Source organism: Podarcis tiliguerta, assembly GCF_965153285.1.
Source record: "Podarcis tiliguerta genome assembly, chromosome: 4".
In the NCBI taxonomy this organism is placed as follows: domain Eukaryota; kingdom Metazoa; phylum Chordata; class Lepidosauria; order Squamata; family Lacertidae; genus Podarcis; species Podarcis tiliguerta.
Window position 1 is genome coordinate 45635928 of NC_139537.1, and position 23053 is coordinate 45658980.

Below are 23053 nucleotides of genomic sequence, written 5' to 3' on the forward strand. Positions count from 1 at the left end.
GCTTTAGTCAATGTGTCCAGAATTTGAAGTTTATGAAGGAGACTAATTAGTGGAGGGATTAGTGAATCTAAATTCAGGCTATAAAACTTCACAGATAATTTATTTGGATAGGGAATTTAAGTGTGTGTACATTGTGTGTTTTTCTGTAACTGGGAAGTTGCCTGTCCTCCAATAATGTTTACTATTTGCTGGTTTTTTTAAAATAATTTGCTTAATGTTGGATGCACTGGATTATTAGACTGATAGCTTAATAAAAGTTACTGATGTGGTAATAAGTTGTTTATTAAAGTTAGTAAGTTTCTGTAGGTCCTCCTTGGACCTCACCAGAGGAATCATTTATTACTTTCTCTCTAGACAGTGAGCCAAGAGTTTATTGGTTTTCTTGCTTTTGTCAGTAAATGCTTTACTTGCCTCAATTATATTTATTAAATCTAGCTGTCTTCTGTTTATATTTAAATATTGTTCAATCTTGTGGTCGTTTAGGTTGAATTTCTTTTTTCTATGCAAAAGTTTCTGTTTTTCTTTTTCTTTTTGGGGTCTTTATTTACAATCCCTAGTTTTCATTTAAACAGTATTGTACTATAAACATTTTCAGGGCCCTTCTGTTCAACAATTCCACATGTGCAGGCCAAGGGCAATTTATCAACACACATTTCTTTAAAGTCACAGCATCTACGTCCCCAAAACATGCTTTGGTATACAGCTCAATTATTCTGTTCTCTGTGCTTTTTTAACTTCTTTATTTTTCAGTTTCAAAAAAATACAAAATAACAAACAATCCCTTATATTGATACCCAGCAAGAAACATTCAATGCATATACAAAGTAAATGATACAGTCAAACAATAAGGGTCTTCTCCTCTCTTCCTTAACAGATTGTCCCAGAGTAAGCTATGGATAGCTGCTGGTGAGGGGACAACATTGGGCTTTTCAGCATACTGAATAAACATGTACCGTACCATTTCAAAATCATCTTTGGCCTTTGTGTTCCTGAGTGCTCTTATGACCATAACGACTATATTTCATATTCTATCCCACCATGCCTCTAGCAGAGTTAACAGTAGCTGTTTTCTGGATTGTGTAATTACGTATATTTCTAGCTGCAGACATGAAAAAATAAATTATTATGGTCATCCATAAACAGATGTAATAAAGCTAGCCTTGGATCAACCTGTCCTGTAATACAAGAAACTTCTTCAAATATGAATTTCCAAAATAGTTGTACAGGCCTGCATTCCCACCACATATGGCTATATGAACCTAACTGCTGACATCCTCTCCAACATAAGTGACTTGAATAAGAGCTAAACCTGTTCTCTGTGCTTGACATCAGGTGGAACCCCTTGTTTCTCTATAGGAAGAATATATTCACTAGTTGGCCACTAGGCAGGTTGAGAGGCTAGCGCTGACTGGATAATTGCTACACTGCACAACCAAGCAGGAAAGAAAGTTGGGCCTCTCTTCAGTTGAAGCCTTTCCCTTCCTCATTCCTCCTGGGCAGTGATACTGACCAAGACAGAATTTTGGGACAGAAGTCCAAAACTCCCCTCAACAGAATGAGCAGTTGGACCCACAAACATAGCATTCCTAGTTAAAGAACCCCCTCAAAATCTAGCATTGTCAAGCTGCACTGGTGCTCCTGGGTCTCAAGACGTAAAGAAGCCCTCCAGAGTAGGTAGGACAAATAGTGCTAAAGAACCAACAGCTGATTTATTTGCAGGGCTCCTAGTCTGCTAAGAGGCCTACCCCGTGGCCTATACTGTGCCAACGCACCAGCAACAGCTGCAGGATTTTGACTGAGTTCTCCACATAGTGTTCCCATTCTATATAGCTGTGACTTAACAAGAAACGGAAACTTCTTATTGTAGGATGGGCCTAGCTTTCAAGGGTGGTTCAGAGCATAAGTGAGACACATGCTTCTGGTGACAGATCTAATAATGAATACCTCCACTCACAATAGCTTGCCTTGTATAATGCAGGGCAGGAAATTAATCCTTGGGCTATTGCAGATGTGAAGGTAAGAAAGTTTTGTAGTCTTACCACTGCTAGGTTTGAAGCCAGCACTCTCAGCCTGGTGGAAATGGTAGCAGATGGTGCCTGGGTAAGCCTGGCTGGGGTGCTAGTGTGGTTTGGAAGACACAAGCCCCTGTACTCTAAAGAACTGGGAGCTAGGGGCAAGCTCTGAATCAAGTTTCTACTACAGTGTGCTGTAGGGAGGGGTGCCCTTATCTGAGTATGGAACGGATAAACTAGAGATGAGACTTCTGTATTCAGCTTGTTTTCCTGTGCAGCAGGTAGGATTTTCTCTTCTCTCCTAACATAACCTTGATAATCAGGTGTGTGCCTGTATAGGTGCACACAAAAAGGCTGAGAAAAATGATATACAGTCATACCTCGTTACGTTTGCTTCAGGTTACGTCTTTTCAGGTTACGTCCTTTTAGGTTGTGAACGGGGCTCCGGAACAGATCCAGTTCACAACCAGAGGTTCCACTGTAGTCAGGTCAGGATTCTGAACTGTGGCTGCTCCAGGAAAATTGGAACAGTTGGAGTGCCAATGAGTGTTCTAATCATACATCAAACGAACAGAAGCTACAGATAGTGTAACTTGCGCTATGAATGAAGATGTGAGCAGGAGGCAGATGTTGTCTAAGCATGCAGTAGGAAGTTTTAATAACCCATTGAGGAAATACATTAGCAGGCTCGAGATGACTTGCCTCTTTCCATTTCCTCTATGAGTTAAAGTTGCAACATTTGGGGCTTTTTAGAGGACAGAAGAGTGAGCAAGAGGGGAAATGACAGGTGTATAAAATTCTGCATGGTTGGAGAACGTGGCTACAGAGGTACAGTGGTACCTCGCAAGACGAATGCCTCGCAAGATGAAAAACTCGCAAGACGAAAGAGTTTTTTGTTTTTTGAGCTGCTTCGCAAGACGAATTTCCCTAGGGGCTTGCTTCGCAAGACGAAAACATCTTGTGCCTTTTTCTTAAAACCGTCAATTCATTCCTATAGGAAACCGTCAATGCATTTCCTATGGGAAACCGTGCTTTGCAAGACGAAAAATTCACAAGACGAAAAAACTCGCAGAACGAATTAATTTCGTCTTGTGAGGCACCACTGTAAAATATACTTCAGGTTATTCATTTAACACAAGGGTAGGCAACCTAAGGCCCATGGGCCAGATCTGGTCCAATCACCTTCTAAATCCGGCCTGCGCACGGTCCAGGAATCAGCATGTTTTTACATGATTAGAATGTGTCTTTTTATTTAAAATGCATCTCTGGGTTATTTGTGGGGCCTGCCTGGTGTTTTTACATGAGTTATTTGGGGGGCATGGGAATTCGTTCATTTCCCCCCTCAAAATTCAGCCTGGCCCACCACATGGTCTGAGGGACGGTAGTCCGGCCCACGGCTGAAAAAGGTTGCTGACCCCTGATTTAACACCTGCATTTGCAGAGAGAGGAAATGTGGATTCTTAGTAGTAATGCAGGAAACTGTCATTCTGATATTGATTAGTTTCCTATTTTTCCAGACTTGGGTTAAGTTTGTCACATTCAAGGGAATTCATCCGTTTTATATTGTGTATATCTCCAAATGTGCATATTTTTGTAATTTCCCTTATGATGCATTTTCACTAATGTGTTTTTATGCACATTTTGCACACTTTCCCCAGATATGTGCATTTTGTACACACTCTTTGTTGAAGAACTGCACCACAAAAATTGAAAACATGCAAATTTTGAAGGATAGATGTGTTTCTGTTTGCATAGTATTTCGGGAAGTGCGAATTTTGAACTTTCGCTTGAAAATGAGTACCAAACTGACACCCCCCCCCCCGAGTGCTTAGTTGAGTTTATGACAATCCATGCTATGGCACGAATTCATGTATGTATGTGTGTATGTATGTATGAATGAATGAATAAATAAATCTTAATTGCAATATACAATTCCCTGTACAAACCAGATCTAAAAATGGTTAATTTAACCAAGGGTGGGGTGGGACGGGACACGGAGAAGCGTTCCTCTGTTGTAAGCATTTTATGCATCTCTAATAAAATGCCATCTAACAATCCATATTTGTATGCGTGTGTAATTTATAACAATGAACATGTGGAGCAAATGGGTCTAAGCAGTATTCTTTTCCTCCTGCTATCAGACAAAGGTAATTAATAATATAAATGCACCTTATGCCTATATTCAGAGGTTCGTAAACCATAGAAATCTTGAGGTTTGAATAAAAGCCAGACAGCTTCCTCTTCTTGTTGCCATATGCTACATCATTTACCTTCTTGGTGTGTGTGTGTGTGTGTGTGTGTGTGTGTGTGTGTACAAGCAATCTGTATTCCGAAGAATTGTGCTCTTTCTTTTCACTCTGCTCTGTCGGTGGTCATCACAGCTATTCTCTTCATGAATATGTAAATCCCATGCATAAAACCACAAAAATTAGCATGACAGCTCTTCGCCCACCCCACCCCACCCGCCCCGAACGTGACCAATTATATTGAACTAATACATGAAAAGTGATGATTTAATCTTTTGGCCAGATGAATAGTTTCCGGGACGGCTACAAGGGAGTCTATTAATTATCAAACCGTTGGATACGTACATATATAGCCACCCTATGCATCTAACGATCATCACACTTCTGTGGGTCTGTGATGGTGCAGATGCAGATATCTTTCCCAGCATCTAGTTAGGGGTAGTACTTTGGCATTGCCTATCTATCTGCGCATTTGCCGACTTGAAGCATATTTGTCTTTTCGGTTTCTTAGCGGAAGGCTACAGTGAAAAATGGGGAAGGGAAGGTTAAATAAATAAATAAATGGAGGAAAAGGAAAGAAGGTTTGAAAGCAGATCCTGCATTTTCCCTATGTGCTCTCAATTCATTTAGTTAAAGGATGGAGGCACCGATGGGTGGTGTGGGTGGGGGTGAGAACCATAAGCAATTGATGCATTTTATTATTTAAATCACCAGCCGTGTTCATGCACATTTATATCGGGTGACGTCAATGCGACCTTTTTTTTTTTTTTTTTTTGGAACGGTGGTACTGCAGCTCATACACAGTAATTAGGCTGATGTAATTATAGTTAAAACAAAGGAGGATGCCGCTGCTGATGGCTTTTTTAAAAAAATTGAAATATTAAAGGCGGACACATTTTCCAGCACACGGTAAATGAACCTGAACTGCTGTCAGGGGCTAGGAGGACAGTGTGGCCAGTTGCACCTATTGTGTCACTGCTGTAGAAAGGAGCTTACTGATTGGCCACTGTCTGCAGCACATAATACTGACTGGTTATAAAAGACATGTCTGGGGGGGAAAGCCTGTAGGTACTCCATTGTCTGGCAAAGTTGATATCACTGCATTTCCCCCCCTTCTCCTTCCCAGAGAGTCAGACAGCTGAACTGTAAAAGCTGTACAGATTTTTTTCCCCCTCCTTTCTCTTACAATACAGATTTTTTTTTGTTTCGTTTCGTTTGGTATCATGGCCCCGCTTCAGTTTGCATACTTAAACAGAATACTAATTAAGATCCCTTGTCTTAAATAGAAAAATTACACGGATGCAAATAGGAAAAAAACCCCAGCGCTTTAGCTCTTTTTTTCTTTTTAAAAAAAATCAAAAGGGTTGGGTCTGTGCCAAGAAATCGGTCACAGTCCTTAGAGTGAAATGAAGAATTTTGTAATCAAGGTAAACAAAGAAGCGTCTTGCTTGCTTTTTCTTCCTGCCTTTATTTCTCAGAGAGCCAACGTTACTCTCATTTGCTATAGGTCACCTCCTGTATTTTAGAAAGTTTCTGAGTGACATAATTTCAAACTATACAAACCAGCTGCAATCGGGGGTTATTAATCCTTCTTAGGATGCAATTTGGTGAAATAACTGCTTTTTAAAAAAATGTCTTTTCTGTATTATAGACGGATCTAACAACGTAGTCTGGGCTCCGTGCCAAAGGCTGGTATTTCACAGCAGCGACCGCCTTACAGATGAGCTGTGGGAAGCAAGAGGGAGAATCTCTTAGGGTGCCACTACTATGGAGACACAGCTGGGCTGAACATGATTTGCTTCATACGACAACAAGAGAGGCAGAAAAGTGTCTGGTTCAAGCGCTGCCCAAGCAGGCAGTAACCAGAAGAGCTAGCAGCCAATCCGGCCAAGCTGCACTGTTCGAAACCAGCTCCACATCTCAGCCAATCAGTGACATCATTGGTGAGAAACTCATTTACATCATGCAGTAATGAACTTTATTTAATGTATCCTTTTTCTCCCCCCCTCCCTGAGATTAGGTCGCTCAATTAATTATTCTGCCAGCATAATTTGAATCACTATGCAAAATGGTGGCTGCATTTTCCCAGATGCTGTGAGGTGTGTGTGTGTGTGTGTGCTTTAACTCTCTGTTGTCTCAGGAGGAGGGAGGTGTTGATAACCATGGGCACTATTTCACTTGTGTTGGGGTTTTTTTGGCCTTTTAAAACAGCTTTACTTCTCTAATAATAGGGATATATTGCTTCATATTGTGTGCATCAAAAACCTTTCCTCCATTACAACATTCTTTCAAGACTTGGGAAGGTAACATGGGGTAAAGAGGTTGCTGCAGCATAAGATCGCTCTGCACTTAAGCATTTCTCTGAATGCTTCCAGACTTATTATGCTGCAAAATCTCTTCACATTCTATTCTCTTTTCTTGCAAGTATATGTCACATCTGAACCACGTTCGTGCTGCATTTAATTTTCTGCCACTTTTCTGCCTAGATGTGATTTTATTAATGAAAAGGATTGAGGTCATTTCTGAACAAATTTCATTCCCACTCCTCTCGTCCCCTGCACAAAGCACCTGATTAGCATCCCTTTTGCCAGAATAACTGAATACAAGAGTGTGTGAAAAGAAGTTAAGATGAGAGCTGGCTTGAGGCTATTTTGAGCAAAGCAATATATAGACTCCGTCACTGGTTATAGTTTTTTTGTGTTTAACACTTGCATATTAATCCCCCAAATAATAGCCCTTTCCCTGGATGAGACTTTTTCTGCAAGCAAACAATGGTGCTAAATACCTCCCTTCTTTCTCCTCCCTTCCTTTTTTATGCATTGTTTCATGAACAGTGCTTCTTTATAAAAGGAAAACGCTTGGCAAGCCAATAATGTGTCAAACATGTGGGTTTAGTTCTTTGTGGGTAAAGTAATTTGTTGTGCAAGTGACTTAAAAACAGCCCAGAATACTGTGGAACGCAGAGATTTCAGACCACATAACCGAATGAAACAAGTTTTGTTCTACAGTATCCTAATCGCTGGAACAGGATCAGATAGGAGACGAATTTAATATTGTCTTATTGAATTATAGCTCGTGGGCTTCAAGTACTCAGTAAGAAGCACAGCTTTATTTAAAAATAAAAATACTGCAGGAACTCGTCTTTGATGTATTTTTTTTTTTTTTAAATACAAATAGGCATGATTAGTTTATTACGTTCATCTGTGTAATCATCAGTATAGTCACTTTGAAAAGAATACAGAGGATTTAAATGCTAAAATGATGCTTCTTTCAATGCATGATGGATTCCATCATGCCATCATCAGTATTCCGTGTGTGCTTGTCCTTATTCAGCCACTAGCTCCCCTGCTGCAGATCCTGTAATTTGAATCATGCGTAATAATATATTATCCTACTGGGGGCCTTCTTTCAGTAGGAGAGTAGTTTTATACATTCAGCTATGAGAGAACTCTTGGCACTATGCCAGCTCTGAGCCATTATTCACACAGGCAATCAAGATAGACTTCCTTAAGGAATAACATCTGCACAACTACATGTGCCAGAAATCTGCAACCTCCTCCATGTTATAAATTAGGCTTTCTTGGAACCTTGAATACTTGCAAATATAAAAAGGATAAGGAATTCGTCAAAAGTGGATTGGGTGTGCCACGTGATGAAAGCCAGGAAACAGAATGGATAATGGTGGTGGAGGGATTGAAAACAAAAACTGAGGGTTCCTCTTAACATTTCATCCTTAAGCTGTGCGTATGCCAAATATTTATATATTTTAAAGTGAAAATTGTTTTCTGCTGACAGAGAGATTTTCCAGATAATATGACTGTGTTGTCCGTTGGGATCTTGGGGGTAAATTTCAGAAGTTTGTAAGCTCCAATGGCTAACTCGAGGTATTCAGTATGATACCCAGCACAATGAAGTAGGAAGGAAAATCAAGGAACAAAAGACAGAATATATTAGAAAACTCAACTTGAAGAAGACAAATTGCATTTAACTGGGATCCTTAACTATTAAGGAAATGTAGATTTCTGTTACAATCCATTGGAAGCATATTTCATCACCAAAAAAAGGAGGATGAGGATTGGCGTAGTTTATCATTTATTTATTTAAAATATTTCTAGTTCCTTTCCATTTAAAAAAGAATTTCGAGGCCGGTTAAAATCACAATACATGATATGTATCAAAATCCAACAAAGCTAAAAGACTAGTAAAATATTTAAATATTGCAATAAACTCAGTGATTACAAGTTCACCCAGAGGAGTTGTAAAATAAGTAGGTACAGTCAACTTGTGACTTTTCCTGTGGTTAGGGTCTGGGGATTGTGCCTAAGGCTAAAATTGCATGCAGCCAGAATAACCCCAGGTTGCAGCTTGACACAGCTATCCCTCTCTTACTGGGGGTGTTCTCCCCCTTCCCAATGACAAAGCAGAGAGCTCTTAAGCTATCCAGCTTGCTTACTGGGTTCTGGGAGCTCTCACACCAGCTCTGGGAGGGTCCTGTGAGATCCCAGAGCTAGCGTGAAGCCTTCCCAGAGCCTGGTAAGCAAGGCACAGAACTCAAAACTCTTTCTGTGGCAGGAAGACACTCTCTGTGCAAGTGCAGGATTTCAACCAGCTGACCTTCAACTGCATATAGTTAAATGTGCATAAGACATGGCCATACTGTATTGCAATGTTCTCTGTATAGAACTGTCTCTGAAGAGAAAGTGTGGAAGGTTCAACTGATCCAAACTTCTACCAGAAGGCTTGTAGGAACTTGGTGGATTGATCATATCATAACACTTTTCCATTAGTTACATTGGTTATCCATTTGTTTCCAGGCTCCGTTTGAAGTGCTGTTGTTAAACTTTTGAAGTGCTTAATGGTTTGGATGGAGGGCTACCTATACCCATATGAGCCTGTCCAGTCCCTGAGTTCTGCCTCAGGAATCCCGAACTTGGGCCACCCGCTAAAGTTGATCAGGTTGACTGCTGCCAGGGACAGGGAGTTTTTATTGGAGCCCACACTCTTGTGAGGTTCCTGCTCCTGAGAAATCTCTTTGGCCCTTTCTCTCACAGGTTTTAAGTAGCCCTAAGGATTAAATACTTCTCTGTTCCACCAAGCTTTTTACTGGTTTTTCATTTTTTTGCTTGCCTCTGGTATATGATTTCATCTGAGGCTATTTTATTCTATTATAAATTTTGTCACTTGATTTGTTTCTCTTGTAAGCTGCCTTGTGAAGGTGTGCCCTGTGCAGCGGCGCGAAATATATTAAATAATCAAACAATGCATTTGGCAATATGCATTTTTATTGATTCAGGCAGTATAAAGAGAGATGGCATCTCTAAAATATTGTGTGTGTGTCATTTTCCCTTGGGACAAGTCGTGAACTTTCATCCACTCTGTTCATTGATGTGAGACTCATGTGGTTAGAGCCCAAATCTCAATAGTTGCAATCTGAAGATAAACTCAATACTCTCATCACACTGCCTGCTGGTAAGTTACTGTTAGCGGAGGACAATATGAGGTCATCAATGGTGCCATAGTTGCTCATGTTCAGATGATATTCCTTATTGCTTTTGACTTGCCAACCTGCCCGATATGAAGAATACATCACTCTGAGCCTTTCCACTTGGTTTTTACTTTCCATTCCATTGCCCAAGGAAGTCATGATCCTGGATCTGTCCTGATGCTTTTAAAATAATACCCGTTTCCAGCTCTGCATTTTTATGCTTTGGGTACGATTTGATCTACTTTTCTTTTATACTCTTTGTTTCCGTAACTGTATTAGGTGTAACCCATTGCTATTAATGTGGAGTCAGGCCCCCTTTGTTAATCAGAACCTGAGACTCTAGCTTTATTTCATAGTTGTACTAAACAGATCTATAAAGCTGCTAGCCTCTTTTTTTTTTAGCTTCCATAGAAAAACGGTTCCAAAAGACTTGGTTAAATATCTCCGATTTTCTGGACTGTTTGTGGGATTCTGGACACTGATTGAAAGGACCTTAGGGTCAATCATTACTCTTGAGAAAAAGACAGAAAAAAGCTGGCATTTCAGGTTGGTGAACTGTGCTTCAAAGTTAAGTGAAACAGAAATAACAGTAGTTTACAAAAGGCATCTTAAGTTCAGGGCCAGGCCGAGAGTCCGTGGCCGAAATTTGGAGTCCGGGGATTGGGAAGAGTTGACATCCGCTGCCGAGCGGAGCAGAGCCCTTCGGAGCACCACAGCTCTTCGGCTGCGGGCAAGCGAGGCACTGAGGCAGCTAGCTAACTCCATCCTCCTGCGCGCCTGGGATTGGCAGGCTGTCGAGAGGCCTGCCCAGTGCACACTGCTCACACAGGGCACCTGGTTTCGTTCAGTTGCCGCCACCTCCGCCTCCGCCTCAGGCTCTGTTTGCCCCCCCAGTACCTGGTGCCAGCCTTGTTCTGCTGCTGCCGCCTCTGCCTCCGCCTCAGGCTCCTCTGCCATGCACACCTCGCCGGCCCATCCTAAAGAAAGGATAACAACTTTGGGGTTCCCCCCTTAAAAAAAGGTTGACAACTCTGGGAAACTGGGGGGGAGGCGCTGGGTGGATCTTTGCACCCCGCCACCACATATGCTTAAGATGGTCCTGCTTAAGTTGCTCAGTTTTGGAGGGGGGTGTTTTGTTTTTGAAAGTATAACTAACAGCTAGTGGGTATTCAAATGCCAGCTTATAGCCCACAGCTCCCTTAGAGCCCTGTTGAAGGCTGAAAGGTGGGGTTTAAATGGTTTTTTGAAATAAAGTATTGAGGCTGCAAAGACTGATCAGTTTAATAATAAGATAAAGCAACTAAAGTTTAACATGCATGGGGCTGCCAAACATGTTGTGTCTTCATTGGCCACAGTATTCTTTCCAAAGGCCTTTGAGAAGGAAGAATGGTGGCGGCGGCAGTCAGAACTTGTCTGTTACTGTGCCACTGAAGCCAGTATCAGCAGCTGGTTTTGTTTTTTTCTAACAGGAGGGAAAGAAGCAAAAGGTAAGAAGTTGTCCTCTGCTGGAATCTTAAGCCTTCTCTACCTCATCCTGAAACCACTTTGGAGGTAGAATCACAACGATCAAAATGGAGCTGTCCCCATTTTGCCACTTGTGAATGGCCATCACGCACTAATCTTGGGGGCTGAGATGGTTGATAATTTGAGAAGGCCCTCTTTAAGGTACCCATTGCGCTGCTCCATGTACCAGCATGGCAGCTGCATTCTACACTAGCAGCATTTCCAGACTGTCTTCATGAGCAGTCAAGCATGCAGTGCAATACTGAGTCCATGCAGGAGGTCACCAGAATGTGAACAATTGATTGCAAACTATGGTTTTATCAAACCAGAAAGTAACTAACTGGAGTTGCAATTGTAAAGATAATAGAAAGGAGGAGGGAGCAGACAACCAAAAGGATCACTACCATAGCACTAAATCATGGTTTGTGATTACATGCAAAAGCCCACAGGCTTAGGGGCAGGGCAGGCAATGAAATCATTTTCTTTTCAGGCTTGCAAATCCCATTGGCTTCATTGGAACTTGAAAACATGTTTAAAATTGTATCCTTTTAACATTATATTATGAATATATACTTAAAAGAGTATTGCAGTGTTTAGTGACACTCCATGTAAAAAGTAAAGGTACCCCTGACTGTTAGGTCCAGTCGTGGATGACTCTGGGGTTGCGTGCTCATCTCGCTTTATAGGCTGAGGGAGCCGGTGTTTGTTCGCAGACAGCTTCTGGGTCATGCGGCCAGCATGACTAAGCCGCTTCTGGCGAACCAGAGCAGTGCACGGAAACGCCGTTTACGTTCTCTTACCATTTCACTGGAGCGGTGCCTATTTACCTACTTGCACTTGACGTGCTTTCAAACTGTTAGGTGGGCAGGAGCTGGGACCGAACAACGGGAGCTCACCCCGTTGCGGGGATTCGAACCGCCGACCTTCTGATCGGCAAGCCCTAGGCTCTGTGGTTTACACCACAGCGCCACCCGCGTCTGACACTCCCTGTAAGTGTACAATATATTGCAGTTTCTGTCTTATAAAGTAATTTTATGCAAGTCAATTTAAAAATAATTTAAAGCACTTTCATAACAATTTGTACACTATTGAACATTATTTTGACTAGTTTGGAATGTTCTGTTTAACTGATAAATATCCTAATGACAGTGTGTTAAGCTGTACATTTAACATTTATATTGACAATGGCATCTAAGTCCGTGTTAATGTTAGAAATAAAATTTCATGACTTTGGCAATCTGTTGCTGTTTAGCAATAGAATTTATTTCCATATGTAGAGTCACATGGCCTATCAATCAGTTCTATGCTTCCCCATAAAACACTCTCTTTATATTTGTGATGCTGTCAGTTATTATCAGATTGTTGTTCTGAAAAGAAAATCTTATTTATGAGTAACATTAAAAGTGGATCTCATTTTAAAATCAGGACAATCTGTTGTGAACAGATTAGTAACCCAATCTACATCCAGTTTGCCTAGTCTGATGTGCAAAATGAAATTTGATAGCCAAATATCATTTATATACATTGGTACCATTAGGGATGGATTATATCTTCTTCTTCTTTGGTGACTGCTTGTAGTTGGGTAAGATTGTCTTTCATGAACATGGTTTTAAGAGTAAGTCTGTAAGTGACTGTGGAGGCCAATTCTGGATCCACACATCCTTCCACAGTGGAGACATAGCTTTCCAGGCAGGAGTTGATCCTGGTGAGGGTTTGCCAAGTGTGCCTTCTTCTTAGCATATTTCTCCCTTTCGTCCTGAGTTTGAGCTTCTTCAAAGTCTATGACACCTTTGGTAAAAGCTGTTATCCAGCTGGAGCATTCGCAGGCCAGTGTTTCCCAATTGTCAGTGTCTATACTACATTTTTATAAGGGACGCGGGTGGCGCTGTGGGTAAAAGCCTCAGCGCCTAGGGCTTGCCAATTGAAAGGTCGGCGGTTCGAATCCCCGCGGCGGGGTGCGCTCCCGTCGTTCGGTCCCAGCGCCTGCCAACCTAGCAGTTCGAAAGCACTCCCGGGTGCAAGTAGATAAATAGGGACCGCTTACTAGCGGGAAGGTAAACGGCGTTTCCGTGTGTGGCTCTGGCTCGCCAGAGCAGTGATGTCACGCTGGCCACGTGACCCGGAAGTGTCTTCGGACAGCGCTGGCCCCCGGCCTCTTTGAGTGAGATGGGCGCACAACCCTAGAGTCTGTCAAGACTGGCCCGTACGGGCAGGGGTACCTTTACCTTTTATACTACATTTTTACAGATTTGATCTGAGAGAGTCTTTAAACCTCTTTTGTTGACCACCAGCATCACACCTTCCATTTTTAAGTTTGGAATAGTTGCTTTGGAAGATGATAATCAGGCATCCAAACAACATGACCAGTCCAACAAAGTTGATGTTGAAGAATCATTGCTTTAACACTGGTGATCTTTGCTTCTTCCAGTACACTGGCGTTAGTTTGCTTGTCTTCCCAATTGATGTGTAAAATTTTTCAGAGACACCATTAATGGAATCTTTCGAGAAGTTGGAGATGGTGTTTATAAGTGGTCCATGCTTCACAATCATACAGTAAGGTTGGTAGTACAATAGCTTTGTAAACAAGCATTTTGGTTTCCCTGCGAATGTCCCGGTCCTCAAACACTCTGCACTTCAATCAGGAGAAAGCTGCACTCACAAAGCTCAGGCGATGCTGGATTTCAACATCAATGTCGGCCCTTGTGGAAAGATAACTGCCCAGGTTGGAGAAATGAACAACACCTTCCAATGTTACACAATTGAGTTGGATTTGTGGTGTTGCATAGGGGTTGTTTTGGGCTTGTTGGTGCAGCACTTTGGTTTTTGGGACGTTGAGCAATAGGCCAAGGTTTTCATAAGCTTCTGCGAAAATATTTAGGATGGTTTGGAGGTCATCCTCTGAGCGTGCACACACTAAGTTGTCATCAGAATACTGAAGCTCTATGACGGAAGTTATGGTAGCTTTACTCTTTGCTTTCAGCCTACTCAGATTAAAGAGCTTTCCATCTGTTTGGTATATGATTTCTACTCCGGTGGGGAGTTTTCCTTCAACAAAGTGTAAGATCATGGCAATGAAAATAATGAATAGAGTTGGAGTGATAACATTTATAAATGAATATCATTAATATACATTGGTACCATTAGGGCTGCATTATGGTGCCTACGTGTGCAGCCTGGGAGGCTCCCACACAACTCCAGAGAGGCTGCTGCAGCAGCAGCAACATAGAAAGCCATGGTGTGGTGGCAACACCTGTTCATGCTGCCCGCCACCGCCATTTTTCTTTACATCTTCCCCAAAGCTACAAGAGTGGATGTAAGCTGAGCTTGCCAGATGCCCCCTTGGTGGTTATGGATCCAGTGAGGGCACTGGGCCATCAAGAGCTAGAACTGCTAAAGAGTTAACTTTTCACCACAAAAGCATAGCGACAGAAGGAGTAGGGTGCAGCTGATGGGATTCTGTGTAAAAAACAAAAACCAGGCAGTGTGGCATCATAATTAGAGTGTTGGACTAGGACCTGGGAGCGCAGGGTTCCAGTACCCACTCAGCCATGAAGCTCACTGGGTGACCTTGGGCCAGTCACCATCACTTAGCCTACCTCACAGGGTCGTTGTGAGAATGAAATAGGGAGGAGAAGAACCATGTACACCACCTTGATATCCTTGGAAGATAAAGGTGGTATAATAATAATATGTAAGGTAAAGGTAAAGTATCCCTGGACGGTTAAGTCCAATCAAAGGCAACTATGGGGTGCAGCGCTCATCTCGCTTTTCAGGTCAGGGAGCTGGTGTTTGTCCACAGACAGCTTTCTGGGGCATGTGGCCAGCATGACCAAACCGCTACTGGAGCACGGAAAACCATCCAAGTCAGACCAGGTCCCACACAAAGCCTCATGTCACCCTGTTGCTCTATTTCTATGCTTTTCTGTGTCATATAGCTCAGGTCTGTGCCTAGATATGTTTCTCTAGGTCTGTGAAATGTGTAACAAGTGAGACTGTCCAAAATGTTGTCTGCAGAGTTCTGAATTTATTTATTTTAAGCACAATAGCAGATAGCAGAGGATTAAAAAAAATGAATTAAGTTACATTGCTATGATTTTAAAAACCCCAACAAACTAAACCAGAACTTCTCAGGCAGCATTCTAGATAGCCTCCTGTTCTAAGACCTATTGAGAGACCTGTAAAGGCTTGTGGGAGGACACAGACAACCATCAGAAAGAAAGGCTGGTGCGAAGCTGCAAAGTTTTAAAATTAAAAGCAAGAATACGTACGTCTCAGCCACTTCTTAATTATTTGAAAGTAAGGAAGACACACACATACATCCAATATGAAAGGAAAATGAATCCCTTTTACTTCCCCTGCAAACAATTCCTGGAACTATTTGTCTCAAATTTTGCAGGCTTAATCCACTCTGGAGAGGCTCCTATGCCTGTAAATGTCACCCATTTTGGCCAAAAGGGGGAAGATATTACAGCTGCTTTTAGATTCCCCATTACAGTAACTGGGAGACCACAGACCTATGTTTTATAAGTTGCTTGTAACACAGATAAAAACAGAGACCACAGAGCAGCACAGAAATTTTTTTTTAATGCACAGGGAACAGATATAAAATGAATCTTGGGACCCATGCACACCCCTACATTTGCTTTATAAGCTGGAGTTTTCCTTGTTATAGCAGGCACAAAAGAGGTGAATAATGATGACCATAGGGGGAGCAGGTGGGAGAAGCGTAGTCTTGCAGGTACATCACAGGAGTTAAAGATACAGATAGCTTATGGCCTCGCAGCAACAACCCTACTTAAGGATAGGAAATACTGCATACTAAACACACTGGACTTTGGAATCTTCCACAGTCTGTATCTTTGCTAGGAGTTTCACAGAGATTTGGCTTTGAGTTTGAATTTGAGTCCCTGTCTTAATTACTTGCTTTGTTATTACATTTATGTTGTGATTAAAATGAAAGGGGATATAGAGAATTTTAAATAAACAAACAGCTTTTGCATGAGCATTAATTTACATAATATTTCAAGGCCTGAATCTGGTTAGTTTTTCCTCACTCTGTACATCTTTTTCTGTGAAATATCACTCTATTGTTGTTGTTGTTGTTACTACTACCACTACTCCTATAGAATTGTAGAGTTGGACGGGACCATGAGGATCATCTAGTCCAACCCCATGCAATGCAGAAACCTTTGTGCCCAGTGTGGGGCTTGAACCCACAACTATGAGATGACGAGTCTCATGCTCTACTGACTGAGCTATCCATTGCTACTTAACAATTTTTAAGGCCACCCTTTATCTCAGAAGAATTACGGAGCAGTTTCCAAATCATATAAAATTAAACAATATACAAAACAATATACAAAAACACAACCATAAAATACAACTAAAATTATAAAACAGTTATAAAACTAGTAAACATTTTACCAGTTTTAATTATTATTTTTTAAATATCCCTATTAACTTGCTTAAATTCCAGCATGTATATATAGCCTGGAAAAGAGCTGTTATTCTGAAATACTTTCATGATAACATCATGTTGCCTTTTGACTAAAAGATGGTATCCCCTCAGAAATAATTCTGTAGCTTTTTCTGTAGGGCAAGGTGACAGGTGCAGCCATCCAGGGTGTAATTCTTGGTGGGAATGGTTGGCATTGTAGAGGCTGAGGAAGAAAAGTTGTTTGTGCTTTTGACTGAGTGTGAGGCAAAATGGTCATGCTATTTACTGCTTGGCAGGGATTAGACACTGCCTGCTTTCTGTCTTAAAAGTTCATACGAAGGTCAGAACAAAAATGCAGTGTGCTAGAATTGTAGAATTGCAATTGACATTTTTAATTTTTCTCAAAAAAATGAAGGGTGGGGCTGTGGAGATGTCAAAGGGAGTTAAGCAAGCCCAAGGCATAACAATGACCAGTTGCAATCCTGTTTCTTCATTTTGCTAGTTTTCTCTCTTTGTGTATATCATTGTGAGGAAGCTCATATCTTTTCTGCTGTGAACAGCTAGAATGCTGAAGATGCACTAGTTTTATTTCTGAGATGTTTTGCAAAGGCGTAGCTGACAGCTTCCAATAAATTAATAATTATAAGTGTGGCAGCCATGCTGGCGTTCATTATAGTTGAGCTGGCAAAGCAATCCTCTCCTTTTATCTGTCACGAAGTGGGTTTCTTAAATTATATGTGATTTTCTTTTATGCCTGTGGAAGCATTCTGACCTGCCTCTTACCTGTGGGCATGCAAATAAACACACACGGACATGCATGCATGCGCACACACGCGCGCACACACACACACTGAGTATGTTTTTATATCCTTCTTGCTGGTCAAGCGTACTGCTGTCTCTTTCCTAAATCAAAGGGCAAGTGGAGGCAACACTTCTTGGCACTCTGGAATAGTATGTCGATTATTTTGCAGTCTCCCTCTTAAAGGGCTAAGCCTGGTGAAAGGAATAAAGTCCCAGGTCATGCATTACATTAACTTTCTATTTTAAAGTGGCTTATGCCATATTAATGAATTATTGCTGGAGGTCACAGCCATCAGTGTATATGAGGAATGGTTTTAAAAAACATACAAATCCAATTTGTTTATAGGGAGTGGCGTAGCGTGGGTTGTCAGCACCCGGGGCAAGGCAAGTAATTTGCGCCCCCTAACCCAGGTAGGGGCAGAGAGCTGCGAGTGTGAGCGCCCCTCCCCCAGATGTTGCGCCCGGTGCAGCCGGCCCCCCCTGCACCCCCACGCTACGCCACTGTTTATAGGTTATATGTTAAATCACCCATGTAAATCATTTAGTTGTTTGACTACATAACAGTTCATAATAAGACTCCATATATACAGTGGTACCTCGGGTTACATACGCTTCAGGTTACAGACTCCGCTAACCCAGAAATAGTACCTTGGGTACTATTTGCTTTGCTTCAGGATGAGAACAGAAATCGTGCTCTGGCGGCACAGCAGCAGCAGGAGGCCCCATTAGCTAAAGTGGTGCTTCAGGTTAAGAACAGTTTCAGGTTACCAGAACGAATTAAGTACTTAGCCCGAGGTACCACTGTATACAGAATATATGAGAGTTACAAAGTAAATGGGAAGGAAAACATTAAAGATGATGTCCAGTTGTGGTGTACCACTTGCGTGATAGGCCTTTGCTTGTGAAACACCCCTCTCCACATGCCCCTCAATCTATGCTGGAGGGTGAGAGACATTTGGAGCTGAATTGTGTTGAAGAGCTAAAGGAGGAGGAGAGGGAGCCAAAATCAGTACTTTTGCAATTAAATGTTGCCTGAACCTTGGCAAAATAGACTATTATATAATGAGTTCATTTTCATAGAACAAGATAATAATTTATTCTTACTTACTCATGATAACAACTGTGTCATCATTTTTTTAAAAAATGTTGCAAGCCTTAGGGAATATGGGCTTTTTAATAGTATTATAATTAGTGGGCCTGAGTCTTGTATATTCACCTTAATATTGAATAGCCATACCATTGTTGGAATATGGGTGGTGGTGTATAAGAGTAAAGATGCCATTACTTCAAGTCCGCCACCCCCCCAAAAAACAACTGTTGTCATCAGTTTATTCAAGAGAATGAGAGACACGAGAAATGCAGTGGATATGGAAGGTTTGGGGCCTGAAACAAGATATAGATTCATGAATCTCCAAATCTTTCCGTGTGCTTGTTGAATTTCCCTGTGCTAGTTTCCTCTCTTTGTTCTACAGCACTGGAAAAGAGGGTGATTGGAAATTGTGCAGTGCTTCTTGTTTTTCAAATGACAACACCCTAACCCTTCATCCAGGAGCTGAGTAGTGTCACTGCACCTTTTTCTCATTCCTCCACCATCATTCTATATTATTGGGAGAAGGAAGTATGTATGGTGCAATACCATTCAGCATATGGTAGCTATAACAATTTTGTCAGGGCAAATGTGTTTTTTATATATTTAACAACATTTATATACCACTTGATTATAAGAAGAGCTCTAAGCTGTTTAAACTTATATACTAATAGTAACCCCTTGAACTTGGCCCAATATTAGATAAAGGACTGGGATCTTCCTGAGTCACTTCTCAAAGTCTTGGCCTGAAGCTTATACAGTGGAACCTCGGTTATCGAATGTAATCCGTTCCAGAAGACCATTTGACTTCTGAAATGTTTGACAACCGAGGCGCAATTACTGGTCGGCAAATTCCTTTTAAAAAATGGAGAAATGGAAGCCGTTCAACTTCTGAGGCGCGTTCAAAAACGGAAGCATTCACTTCCGGGTTTTCGGTGTTCAGGTTCCGAATTGTTTGGCTTCTGAAGCATTCGACAACTGAGGTTCCACTGTATAGTATTAGGCATGATGAGATGGTCAGCCTTCAGACTCTTACGCACTAGAACAATCTGGTTTCTAACCAGGCTACATATTACCTGTTGTGGGAAAATGACTATTTTCGTATTGGACTGAAGCATTTTGGAGACATTATGGGCGGTATTCAATTCTCCATGATGACAAGGTAGCTTGCAGAAGGAGCATTCCAGACTCCTCATCACTGCAGTCCCCTGTGCCCCTTTCCCACAATAAGCCTCTCTTCAGGGCCTTCAGGAAAGGCCTGGGATGCAGGTGAGGGCACCAAGTGGTGTGGGACAGGATAGGGAATTGCCCTTCAGTAAGCAGTCTTGCCCTTGCACAGGATTGGATACAACTCTAGGTTTTTGGTAACCATTGTTGGAACCTGAAGTAGTCATAGACATCTAAACGGTAGAAATACACAGTATTCTAAATACAGAATTTCAAGGAAGATTTAATACTTCCATTTAATCCCCCCCCCCTTTAAGAACTCATACCTCTGAAACTTTAAGTAATAGCATGTGTCTGTATTTAAACACCAACTTACTTTCTGGGAAGTAGGGCGCCTACAGGTTGACATAAGCATTTGCTATACAAGCAAGCAATGCCATTGTTGTGTGTAGCAAAGGGGCTTGTCTTGTAGTTTCAGAATAACTTTCACTCATAAGGAACAAGACAGGCTTTCTGCTGGAATGGTCTGAAAAAAGCAGGCATTGTCATCTTGCATTGACGACCCTTCACAGAACTTGCCATAACCACAAAAGCAGCTTTCTGGGTAGTGAAAACAAATTGTGTTCTGTGCAGTGAAGAGAACAACTGAAGGTCAGAAGGCAAATTCAGCTTCATGTGACAAGTGTTGTTGATATGCTCGTTGCTCAAGATGCAAGCAAGTGCTTTTCACGTTGGATGGGTGCTGAAGCAAAAGGAGGTGATTGCCAGCAGAAATGCATTCATGAAATATTGTGCCAAGTCTTTTACTTCGCATGACATTTATGCCTGTGCCTTTTGAAATCACAAAATGTTACTTATTGAAGGATAAAAACACAGAAAAACAATTGAGGTGGAGTGACTTTCATGAACTTGACAATGAACAGCAAATTGTAAAGGGGTATAGTCAGAATTTCACTTCCTGAAATTCTCTAGGATTTTGTCCAGCTGGAAATGGAAAATATTAAAACATCATGAAAAAGTTGCAGTTGGATTTGAAAGCATTGCAGTCAAAGCTGCTTCTGCCTTGTGTATACTCCTAATTTCATCTAATGCTATTGTCTTCTGTACTTTAATGAACAGATCAGTCATCAGGATCTGGGAAGCATGTACACACAATGCAGCATTTATTAATATGTATCATTAATGGGCTCCTTCTAGAGAGAGATTATAATATACATAACAGTGGTCACCAATCTTTGGTAGCCTGTGGGCAGATTTGTAAACCAGACAAAATGCTGTGGGCACCACACACAAACAGCCTTGCAACCAAGCACACACCACAGCCTATTTTATTGGTCACAAACCCTTCAGATTAGCCCCTCTGCTTGGATTAGGAGAAACTGCTGCAGGCTTCTGTTCTTTTGAACCGTGCCATGGAGCAACATATGAGCATCATAAAAATCCTGTTAACACTATCAGTACCTGCATGGATCCTGAATTGAACCATAAATCAGTGCCAGCAAAGTTTTGTTTCAGGGGCCAGCCGACAAATGACCATATGAGCCTCCTTCATTCCCACATGCTAGGACTTCTATAGCCTCAGAACTGCTGCCTCAAAAGCTGGAATGCTGCAGATTTCTTAGAGTAACATCAGATGCAGTAGAAGCCATTGTAGTAGGTAGAGAAAATTGGAGATGTTTCAAAAACGGAAGAACTTTCCGACAGTAAGAGCTGTTCAACAGTGGAACAATCTCCTTCAGGAGGTTGTGGACTCCTTCCCTGGAGATTTTTTAAGCAGAGGCTGGATGGCCATCTGCCATGGATGCCTTAGCTGAGATTCCTGCATTGCAGGGTGTTGGTCTAGATGACTCTTGGATCCCTTCCAACTCTACGATTCTATGATTTTATGAATATGTGGGTCCAATGTTCTAATTACTACTCCTACTCCTACTCCTACTATTAAAATCTGGTTCCTTACCATGCATAGGTTGTTGGAGAAGGTTTTAATAATTGTGTGATTACTTGTAGTGATCCAGTTGACTATCTAATATTTTATAATTTTTATATGTAATCCACTTTTATTGGAGTGTATTGTGTAAGTTTTATTGTATAGGCTTCCTTGAGAGAACTGGTGTAAGGCAATGAGTAAGTAAAATAGCCAGGTGTTGTGGCCTGGCTACTGGACCACTGTTATGTGGCTTATCGTCATGATGTGCCAAAATAATGGAGCCCTGATTTATTGGAAGCTGCTAGGAAAGGATAATTGCATATGTTTTTGTATGATCATTGATGGGCTTCCATAATACATCTTATACACTGTTGCCATTGAAGTGCAGCCTATCTTTTATTAGTTGATAAGTTGTCCTGTTTTGTATCCACGACATTGCCTTCCTCCTTGTTTCTGAACACAATTTCAGATGCTGGTCACTATTACCTGTATGACCTTGGGCTAGTGTAATGAGAGGAGCCATTGCTCCCAAATCAACTAACTTGTTGTGAAATAATGTAGTGAAATTCTGATTTTGATGTCATGAAATAAAATCAAGTTAAAGCGCGGGGCCCTCTAGAACAGGGCACCACTTATAAATCCTCCTTCCCTCAGAGAGGCTCTACCTTATCAGTTTTAAGAGTTAGTGCTTGCTTGCTTATTTAAGCAGGCTTTTCTGCTGATTCTAAGGTTGATTTTTAAGCAACTTAGACTGTATTTTTCGAAAGAGAAAAGTGAATCTTGATATTTTTGACATGTTAGATTTGAAGTTGAGTTTGGAAAGAGGAAGGGTGGAAAGTTTGGAAATGCATTTGAATTTATTATGGAGAAACTTCTTCCACCAGGCGCACTCACACACACTGTATTCATTGGTTACTTTCTACAAATTTCTTTGTCCAGATTTTTTTTTCATGCCTGAAGGCAGACATGTCTTTTCATTTAGTAGAAGAGCCTCATGCCTGTGGAATCCATTTAGACCGTAACTGAGTGCCTGAAAGCTTTTATTGCTAACAGTGGCTATTTAGAAACTTGATGGACTGGTAATCAGAGCTGGACAGGTACACTTCCACTTGCACTCAAGGCAAGTTGAGATTCTCTGGTGCTTCCTTGTGTTTCAGTATGCAGCTTAGCTTTTTTCAAATTCTGCCAGTTCTTTTCAGTGCTCTTTAGTTTCTTTTAAAAGACACTTTAATTGAATCCCCTTTTTCATAGTTGGCTTAGTTCTCCTTAGTACCTTTTTTTCTTTTTTCTTACTTATTAGAGATTTAAATATTTGGAAAAGGCAATGCTGCCATTCTCACTGCAGTGCCATTATGAATTGCGACTGTAGTGGAAAGAATATTGAAAGA

At 41.4% G+C, this 23053-nt stretch overlaps 1 long non-coding RNA gene across 15 annotated transcripts in view; it reads left to right on the top strand.

The window, feature by feature from the left end:
* The window catches only part of LOC310677012, a 224281-nt gene that overhangs the window by 28812 nt on the left and 172416 nt on the right, over window positions 1-23053 (top strand). For 14 of the 15 annotated variants that reach the window (XR_014510829.1, XR_014510830.1, XR_014510831.1 and 11 more), the window contains one exon: window positions 5910-6201. This is a non-coding gene — a long non-coding RNA (uncharacterized lncRNA). Of the gene's footprint in view, window positions 1-5660; window positions 5686-5909; window positions 6202-23053 lie in introns of those variants that run through there. The other variant, XR_014510843.1, reaches the window with a different exon arrangement.